The following is an 11,158-nucleotide window of genomic DNA, read 5'->3' on the forward strand; positions in this document are numbered from 1 at the left end:
AATATACTCTTCCCAACCACTTTTCAAAACTGAATGATAGTAAGAGACTTCTTGTGGAGAGATTACTAGTCATTTGGCTCAGATGGTTTTACACAGAGACAGGATGGAATTTTTCTGTGTCCCATACTGTTCCTAATAGGGCCGAAGGTTTTAATGTCTCCTTTGCCTCTGCACCAGAAAATTGAGTTGATGACATCAATAAAATGCTGCCATTTACACTGGGATCCCTGCCTTGGGATTCAATGTCTTTGAGGCCACTATTTTACATGCTTAACATATTGTTTTCCCCTAAAGTCATTATATTGCTCTTGCCTACAGTTTCATTCTACCACGGTCATCCCACACTCACAATGCCTTCTAAGGTGTTACAATTTGTTCCTACCAGCATTTTACAGTGTTATCTATATATGTGGACATTACACTATGTCCAAACCCTTCCCCAGATCACTCATAAATATTCAAAATAAGATCAGTCCCTGAATGGATGGGGCAAGGGTACTACTGTTTTGTGTCTTGTCTAAGTTAGCTTCTTATTAGGGACAAAAGGTTGCCATGTCTTCTTCCCATATCCATAGCCAGGGTGCACTAATGCCTTGCAGCATTCAAGATGCTCTCCTTTTACAGAAAAAGAAATGGATATCTATTTAAAGGACAAAGAAATGTTATCTCAAAATGGCTGTCAAGAATCCGACATGTATTCCACAGAGCAGTTGTGTTTGGAATCACAAACATAAGACCTAAAGCCAACATATACTATGAGTATATGTGCAACAAATCACATGTATCCTTTGCAATAAATGACAAGGGATAATAGATCCTCATACAGAATACATAATATATAGCTCTTACAAATACAAAACATTCAGACCCAAATGGAATAGTTCACAAAAGGCAGAGTTAATAATTAACATTTGAGAATCCAGCCTCACCAATAATCAGAGAAATGGATCATAAAACAAAGATACTGTTCTTTTACAAATAAAGTTAGCAAAAAATATTCTAAATACCCAAATAGCTAGGTACAAAAAAATGACAAAAATTTTTTTGAATGTTACTATAGCAAATCTCTATAATGTTCAAACTTTTTGATGAACAATTCTAATTCTGGAACTCTATAAAAAATAACTCAAAATAGATAAACAATAAAAACTAAATGAAAATGAAGACATTCATTATAATAATTTAAGATACTGAAAATCTTAAATTATTTCCATACAAGATATCATGAAACCATTAGATGACAATTGCAAAGAATGTTTGGCATGGAAAAACGCTTGTTACAATGTTAAACGCAAAACACAACATAAAATAGTACAAATACATAATCAACTGCAGAAAAAGGCAGAGAATGAAAAGACGTAAACACATTTATAACACTGATTATCTATGGGTGGTAAAATTACAGTTTCTTTTCCCCCACACTTGATGGATATCCTCAGACAACGCTACAATGAAGATTTACCCAATTTCTAGACTGAGGGAACTATTCAAACTTAAACAATGGAAGAAAAATCACAAAATAGAAGATGGACAAATTTACCACTTGCTTTCAAATCTGTACGAACCAAACATTTGAAAACAAAAGTTAAAAGGCAAACAATAACCTGAAGTATATAACGATGCAGTAATCTGAGTAATACCCTTTATTTGAAGAACACTTTCAACCCGATAATAACAATAACACTCAACTAAAACTCCAACAGATAAATCAGTGTAAGCCATGAACTAATATCACATGAAAGAAAATTAAACTGCTAAGAAATATATAGAGGAAGGAGTCCAAACTCACTAATAACCAATGAAATGCAAAATTAAAATAATTCTGGTTTTTATCTGTAACGTCTTTTATAAAAACAAACACCACTGAATACTGTGTGAGTAAAATTTGGTACCACCTTTTCGGAATGAAATTCATCAGTATGTACTGAGTGTTAAAAACGCATTGATATAGTAATTCCACTTCAGTGAATCTATCCTAACCAATTATAAAAGAAATGCATGTATTTTCAATCTTCTATTATAAGAAAAAAAAGCAATAACCTTTCCTTTACTATTGGACATTTGTATTAAAACACCATAATATTAATAACGAGTAAGAAAAAATCTCTACTGCAGCAAAAGACCGCTTTCTCAAAGCATTTGACCAGATCTCAAATCAGGCAAAACAATAAGGGTGTGTCCAGCCTGCCGCAGTCGGCCATTTTAAACCCTCTGCAGAACAAAAAGCATTGAAGACAAGGGAAGATAAGGATGGCCAGCCACCCCAGTATGCTACAAATCAAGAATTCTTTACTTTTTGTCTTCTACATATGTAACGCTGTAGGATGCACTGAGAGCAGCCAAGAGCAAACAGGTCTCCTTTCCTAAACAGCACAGGTAAATTACAAATAAAATTTGAAATCATAAAAGGGTCCCTTAAATTTGTGCCTCCCTTAGGGGATTAAAGCATAATATTTAAGAACACAGCATATGGACCCATACAACCTAGACAAAAATCCAGTTTCAGCCATTCAAATGGATGTAAAGCCTTGGGCAAATTAATCCGTGTCCCCCACATTTCTCATTTGTAAAATATGAATAATGGTACTGCTATTTCGTAAGATTGTCGAGAGTACTAAATGAGTTGAAGCACATGTAAAAGCACATAAACCACTACCTGGCACATAGTTTTAAGTGCTATAGACATTTGAATATAATTATTATTGTAAATAGAGAAAAATGCCTAGAGAAGGAAAAGGACCAGTAGGAGATCACAGCTAGGATTATTGGAAAAGACCTGTCTCCTCAATTTTGAATCCTGTGCCTTTTCTGCTACGTATTTAAGTGCTGAACTATTAGTTTTACCAGTTTACAACAGATCCTCACTGAGAGCCCTCTGAGATCCACAACAGGATGGCAACCTAAAAAAAATCTTCCCCTTGGGCTAAAGTTTTGCAGAAAAAAGATAATCTCTAGGAAAAGGTATGAACCCAGGTCACCTTCTCACCATTTCCACTTGCCCAAACCCTGGGTTTAAAGTGTAACAAGCACTTGGAAACAGCCAAATCCTCACCCCTAAGTTCTGCAAGGGGGAAAAGCAAGAGCTTCCGACCAACGTAACGGTAGCCTCTCACCATACTGCAATCACTGTGTTCTGCTACTCTGAAGGGATGAGACAGTGTGCTGAGTGCCAAGTACAGCGGCCCAAAGTCTGACAGAGGGCCCTCCAACTGTGTACTGCCGGAATGTGGCCTGATTCCAATGCTCCCGTTTTATGCATTTCTTACACACCAGCTGCCGAAACCTTTCATAGAGTCATCATCGCCTTGGCATTCTCAAACCCACATTTATCAATGGGCCACTGAAGGGCTAAGAGTCTAGGTTAATTTCTGGTGAATTTGGCCACAGCCTAGGGCAACTCCAACTCAGCAGATCCTTTCACCCAACCCGACAGATAGCTGCACTTTTCTGCAGGCCCTCAACCCCATACCAAGATGGCCTAGCAAAGACAACTTACCTCCCCCCTCGCCATTTTGCAATCTTAATTACCCCTAGAGTGCACGCCTCCCCTCCCCGACATTCAGTCTGAAATACGCATGCGTCCCTCTCTCCTCCTAAAGCCAACCATCACAATGTCTTATTAAATACGCATGCGCGCCTTCACTTTCCCTCCCAACCGCGGCTGCCAGCTGTGTACTGAAAACTCTTGTTTTCTTAAATACGCTTTGGACGCTCCCACCTCCCCTACCCAAGCTTGCGCGTGCTTACCTCCCCACTCTCCCCAGCTGGGTCCCGTTCCCCTCACATCAGGCCTTCTCTAATACGTGCGGGAGATCCCGCACCTCCCCCTAACCTCCCCAATACACATGCGCACCAAGACAGTCCTCCCCTAGTCCCTGCCCTCCTCTCTCCTTGGTTTCTTGTGTACACAACCCTGATGCTATCTGGACGCGTTTCTCGCCATAGTTGTGCCCCAATGCTCAAGGAGAGCCACTACCAGCATTTCCTAATGGAGGCAAGTGTGAGAAACTAAGGAAATGGAATATGAGAAAGAAGGCGTTGCAGGTGATGGCAGAGAGCAAATCTAGATGGACTCTGACCCAGCCCCCAGGGAGGAGCTGGCGTACCCTGAGATTCCGTAATAAGACCCACCACCCTGAACAAAGGCACAAAACAAAACTAAACAACCTTCTCATAATCGGATGAGCCTAGTCCTAAAGCCCACCCTTTAAATACACCTTCTGCTACGTAAGAGGAATCCCCCAAATTTTAAAACAGAACGTAATGGGAAATACCAACGCTCCCATACCTCAACCCTGATTAGAGGAAAGGAGTCCTTTCACAATGGAAAGCAAACGTTCAATAATCCTTTTGTAGGTCTGACGCCCATACTCTCCCTCGCTTTTTCCTCTCGTGAACCGGGAGCATACACAAATCAAGAGTCTCCCCGGCCCGAGTTCCCTCCTCCCCCCTTCGTGTTCTTCTCCTACGTCGTTATTTTACCTCCCGGCTGAATCGAGTGTCGTAGCATGAATTCTTGGCGCTCGCCGCCGCGAGACAGGGTGGACGGAGCAGCGGCACAAGAGTTCGCGGATCCAGAATGGCTGCACAGGCCAAGGTGGAACTGGTCAGCAGACAGAGAACCAGCCGACAGTCTCCAGCCGCACCGCTGATGCCAGTTAAGAACTGCTTCTATGGGATCGCCGCAGTGTGCTTCTGGCGCATGCGCTGAGTACGCCCTCTTCTCCCCACCCCCACCGCCTTTCAGAGGTTAACCATTCCACTGGCCTTCACCTTTTCCCCAGGGCCCACAGCTCTATCCCATCCGCTTCCTTCACCTACCTTACTCTTGTTCCCACCGGCTTCCACCACCATCTTTCTTCAGCCCATTCTTACTTCGTCAATCCCTCTTCTATTCTTAGTTCACTGTTTCACTTCCAAATCTCCCAGTTGCTCTTTTGTGTTCTTTTTTTGTTGCAATAGCAGTTTTCTTGAGATATAATTTCATGCCATACAATGCATCAACTTAAAGTGTACAATGCAGTGGATTTTAGTGTATTCACAGAGTTGTATAGCCATCACCACCATTTTAGAAGTTTTCGTTACTCCAAGAAGAAACCTCATCCCTACTAGTATATCCTTGTGTTCTTTAAATTCTTGTTTAAATATGTAAGGTTTTAACATCACCACTTTTATTTTTATACATGTAACGATGTGTCATTTTAACTATTTTCCATGTTTCTAGTTATCATCTTTATCTTTTTAAATAAATGGGCAGCACTCATTTTAATATTGTAAAATTGAGGTCAGCACTTAATAATTCTTACAGATGGAGTTACTTGCTTTTTCCACTTCTCTTCCTTTTGACAAAACTTCCCTAATCTACAGTGGTCCCATCTGAAGAGAAATTCAAAGAGGAGGCACAAGTTGTAAATTTTAAACCCTATAAAATACTTAGATTCTTGGGCCTCCCTATTCATCTAACTTCCCAGTTCATAAGCAGTTCCCTGGGAGCAGTAAAGGAGAAATTTAGAGACCTCTACAGTATCCACCCATTTTAGGCTAACATTCTATTTTCCTCTTTTCCCTCACCTTATACCCTCTCTTAGAGGATATGATGGTTAATTTTATGTGCCAACTTGGTTGAGTCATGGTGCCCATATACATCAAATATTATTCTGGATGTTTCTGTGACAGTGTTTGTGGATGAGATTAACATTTAAATCTGTGAACTTTGAGTAAAGCAGAATGCTTCCCATAATGAGGGTGGCCTCATCCCTCAGTTGAAGCCCTGAATTAGAACAAAAGACTAACCTTTGTCAAGCAAGAGAGAATTCTGCCAATGGATAGTCTTTAGATTTGAACTGCAACACCAGCTATTCCCAGATTTTGGACTTACCAGATAGATCTAGATATATATTTATATATATCATATTGGTATGGTCATATATATTCATATATAAATAGATAGAGGTATCATGTTGATTCTGCTTCTATGAGGAATCTTGACTAACATGGAGGATTTCCTGAAACATGTAAATACCCTGAATTGAGGTTGGGGTGCAGGGAGGAGAGGTAGTCAAAAGAATACTCTATTAATCCCTCAAATACAGCTTTACCTTGTCAAATTGTATATCAATTAAATCTGACATGGAACCGGACTTAACTTTGTAAAAGCTGTCATTGCAAGGATGTAAAACAACTAAGAAAATGAGTACCCTTGTCTTCTCATAGTCCAATAATTTTTCCATGATGGCACAGGAACTTGTCTGTTCTTTGTGATTTTGAGGAATGAGGCAACAGGAAAGCAGAGACTGGGAAGATGGTATAGTAACAAACTCATGTTAATAAAGGTTTTAGTTTTATTGCTAAAAGTTAATTAGTTTGAGTATGTGAACAAAATGGCTAAGAGACCAAGTAACAGGATTGGTTTGTATATTGACTCCCTAATAAATTACTGGTGGAAAATGATCTGTTGCAACAAAGTCCAGGCAGGAGGCGAATATAAGATACACTAGGGCCTAGAGTCCATCCACTCTTTTGCATGGGCAATAAACATATCTGGTTATAAAGCAAAGGTGTGTCACTTAAGAGGATGTGTATGTTTTTAAGGGGGGTCACAATATAATTTGGGAGATGTTTGTATCAATCAGGATTCATTGCAAGGAGCGGAAAACCTATCTGTATTTTAGATGTAGGAAGAAATTTAATATAGAAAATTACATGTTTACAAATTATGTGGAAGAAGAGTGACAGGTTGCAGGCAGAATCTCAGGGAATAACTCCTAGAAGAAAATAGAACTGACCAACCAGAGTTCTTTCACCAGTACTGCTGTCTTGCCAGGACATTCCTCAGGCCCCACCCCAAGGCCCTGACTCCCCTGAGACCATCACCTTTCAAAAAATGACCTAACAGAGAGCATGGCTGAGACTTAAGATTTCAGAGGGAAAAAAGGGATCTCAGGTGACCACTTGGTCCCTGAGCACACCCCCTCCCCACAAAAGATGCATTTCTGGCAGCTGGACATTGAGGAATAAAATGAGACCCTCTGGTGGGGACCTGTCCTCTGGCTGGGGCTTGAAGGTCCATTCTTGAGAGTTTGAAGTACCCTCCCAATTCAATAGATCCCCATCTGGCTTGAGGGGCCCTAGACTCAGTCTGTGCATAGGCAGCATTAAAGGTAGGGGTCCTGATCTGGTGGGGTTCTCTAGATGGGGGCTCCAAGTTGGTGTAAGCCATCTTCAATGTGTCTGTGTGTTTGATTCTGAGATCCAGAGTCCCAGAACTGGACTTACGAGTCTTGGGAGGGTCAGAGGCTCATATCAGAGATTCGCAGCCTACAGGCCCTTAAGACAGTGTTTAGGAAATCCAAAATGTGGGCTTGAATGTTTAAGTACTCCCAGAAGAGGGATTACAGTGTTGCCACTGGGTCCGTAGGCTCCAGTCTAAGATCATGAATGTGAACCCTGAGGCCCAGGATAATGGGTTCCCATTAGAACTGGGAACAGGGATCATGGTTCTGGTGGCCCCACCTGGAGCAGAATTTACAGAAGGCCTCCCAAAACAAACAAAAACAAAAATTAAAAAAAAAACCAGACTAACCAGAGTTGCTAGTATCTATGAGGCTACAACTGCATCCATGAACTCTGGAATATACCAAAGCCAAAATGAAAAACCATAGCTGCTGCTGTCACCACCATAACTGATAATTGGTAAATAATACTGGTGAATGAACATCAAAATGTTATTTGTGTGGCAAGTTTGCACAATTTGCTTGCCAGAAGGAATGGGCAAAATGTAACTGGAAGACGCCACATTTGCCTTCGGAATCTTGAGGATTTGATTCTGATTGATAGACCCTATTTTATATCCAGAACTTTGGCTGCAAGTGAGGATAAAAGTGCAGTTTTTGACTTTCCAACTTCTCAAACAAGAAGGATAATTAAATGAAAATTGAATAAGTCCATCCAGAGTACCCAACTCAGTGGTACATACAGTAAAGGGAGTTCAACTGAGACTTTGGAAGCCTGGGATGTAGTCCTAGCTCTGTCACTGTCTTAATTTGGCCTTGGAAAGATTACTTCCTCTCATAGGCCTAACAGTTTATCTAGTAATTATTGAGGATAAAGATTTTAAGCAAGAGAGTGACATGGTGAACTTTTCATTTTAGAAAATCATTTGGTCAAGAGATGATGTAGACCTGCTTTAGACTAGTAGTAGGATGGAGAGAAATGTGACACCTTGTAGAAATATTTAAAAGGTTAAAGCATTTTATAATGATAAAAGGGATGATTCATCAAGAAACTATAACAGCTAAAAACATATATACACCTAACAAAAGATCCCCAAAGTGCTGGGGGAAAAAACAGACAAAATTGAATAGATAAATGAATAATCCAACAATAATAGTTGAAGACTTGAGTATTCTATTCTCAATAATGAATACTACAAGTAGACAAAAAATCAGCAATTAGATTGAAAACTGGATCAATACTGTTAGTCCAATTGACCTAATTTACATCTAAAGAATGCTCTAACCAATAGCAACAGAATAAACATTCTTCTCAAGCACTCATGAAACATTTTCCAAGATAGACCATAGGCCATAAAACAAGCTTCAATAAATGTAAAATGATTGAAATTATACAAAGTATATTCTCCAATCATAAAGGAATAAAATTACAAATCGATAACAGAAGGACATTTGGGGAATTAACAAAAGTGTGGAAATTAAATACTGCACTCCTGAATAACAAGTGGCTTAAAGAAGTAATTACAAGGAAAATTAGTAAACACCTTGAGATAAATGAAAAAGGAAACACAACATACCAAAATTTATGGGATGCAGCTAAGGTAGTGTTCAGAGGGAAATACATAGCTGTGAATACCCATATTATAAAAACAATAGAGATCTCAAATTGATAACCTTAAAAAACTGAACAAAGAGGAGCAAACTAAGTGGAAAGCAAGCAGAAGGAAAGAATAAAGATTGGAGTGAAAATAAATGAAATAAACCATTAAAAAATAACACTAGAGAAAATTGACAAAGCCAAAAGTGGGATTTTCAAAGAGCAGGAAAATTGAAAAAAAAAAAAAAAAAACACCTTGGCTAGACTAGCCAAGAAAAAAAGAGAAGACTCATATTTCTTTGTTTGTTTGTTTACAAAATTTACACTTTATTTTTTTAAATAGTTTATGGCCAAGTTGGTTTCCATATAACACCCAGTGCTCTTCCCCACAAGTGCCCCTCTCCATGACCATCACTTCCCTTCCCCCTTTCCCCTTACCTCTTCAACCCTCAGTTTGTTTTCAGTATTCAAGAGTCTCTCATGATTTGCCTCATTCCCTCTCCCTAACACTTTCCCACCCCTTTCCACTTCCCATGGTCCCCTGTTAGGTTTCTCCTATTAGGCCTATGAGTGAAAACATATGGCATGTGTCCTTCTCTACCTGACTAATTTCACTTAGCATGATACCTCGAGGTCCATTCACTTTGCTACAAATGGCCAGATTTCATTTGTTCTCATTGCCATATAATATTCCATTGTATATATAAACCACATCTTCTTGATCCATTCATCAGGTGATGGACATTTAGGCTCTTTCCATGATTTGGCTATTGTTGACAGTGCCGCTGTGAACACTGGGGTACATGTGCCCCTAGGCAGCAGCACTTCTATATCCCTTGGGTAGATCCCCAGCAGTGCTATTGCTGGGACATAGGGGAGTTCTATTGATAGTTTTTTGGGGAACCTCCAAACTGTTTTCCAGAGACTCTGTATCAATTTACATTCCCACCAACAGTGAGGAGGGTGCCCATTTCTCCACATCCTCGCCAGCATCTGTAGTCTCCTGATTTGTTCATTTTAGCCACTCTGACTGGTGTGAGGTGGTATCTCAGTGTGGTTTTGATTTGTATTTCCCTGATGATGAGTGATGCTGAGCATCATTCACGTGCCTGTTGGCCATCTGGATGTCCTCTTTGGAGAAGTGTCTGCTCAAATCTTCTGCACATTCTTCACTGGATTATTCATTTTTTGGGTGTGGAGTTTGGTGAGTTCCTTGTAGATTTTGGATACCAGCCCTTTATCTGATATGCCATTTGCAACTATCTTTTCCCATTGCATTGGTTGCCTGTTAGTTTTCTTGATTGTTTCCTTTGCAGTGCAGAAGCTTTTTATCTTGATGAGATCCCAATTGTTCATTTTGGTTCTTGATTCACTTGCCTTTGTCGAGTAAGAAATTGTGTCGAGTAGGAAATTGTTGCAATTGAGGTTGTTATGCCCAAGTTTGTAATATCGCCCCCAAAAAAGACCAGAGACTACCAGGGAGACTGAGTCATGCCTGCAAAAACAAAGGGCTTTATTATGGGCTTAAGCTTGGGTTCACAGACTCCACCAACCCGCTGGCCACGTGGAGAGAGAAAGCCCCGAACATAGGCAGGGTAGGGATTTTATGAGTTTGGGAAGGGGAAGTTACAGGAAATGATGACACAGGCACAGTACTCCAATCCCTACCCCCCTTATCAATACTGGCAGTTGTGGGAGCCAATCACAACATTTAGATTACTGACCAATCACAGTGGGCCCAGGACCCTTATGTAGGGCGTGACTAGGCCCGCCCGTAGAAAGGTCAAAGGTGTGAGCTGGCCTCTCCAGATTGGGCGCCACAGGAGTTGTCCCTCCTTAATGTGCGTCCTTTCATACGGAGAAGCCGGCACCTTCCCCTTTAAGTACAGGGGAAGGCTGAATCAGACCTGCGTCCTTACAAGGTCAAGGAGGCTGTTTCCTGCTTTCTCCTCTAGGCTACTGATGGTTTCCTGTCTCACATTAAGATCCATCATCCATTTTGAGTTTATTTTTAAATGTGTATAATGTAAGAGAGTGGTCTACTTTCATTCTTCTGTATGTTGCTGTCCAGTTCTCCCAGCACCACCTGCTAAAGAGGCTGTCTTTTTTCCATTGGATACTCTTTCCTGGTTTGTCAAAGGATAATTGGCCAATTTGTAGGAAAGTGGATGGACCTTGAGAGTGTGATGCTAAGTGAAATAAGTCAGGCAGAGAAGGACAGAAACCATATGTTCACACTCATAGGTCTAACAGGAAATTATCAGAATGATCGAGCTTCAAGAAAAGCAAGCAGTTAGTAGTGCTTAAGAAAAATTGATTCAGTATCTAA

This window comes from Suricata suricatta, chromosome X (assembly GCF_006229205.1).
Source record: "Suricata suricatta isolate VVHF042 chromosome X, meerkat_22Aug2017_6uvM2_HiC, whole genome shotgun sequence".
NCBI lineage: Eukaryota > Metazoa > Chordata > Mammalia > Carnivora > Herpestidae > Suricata > Suricata suricatta.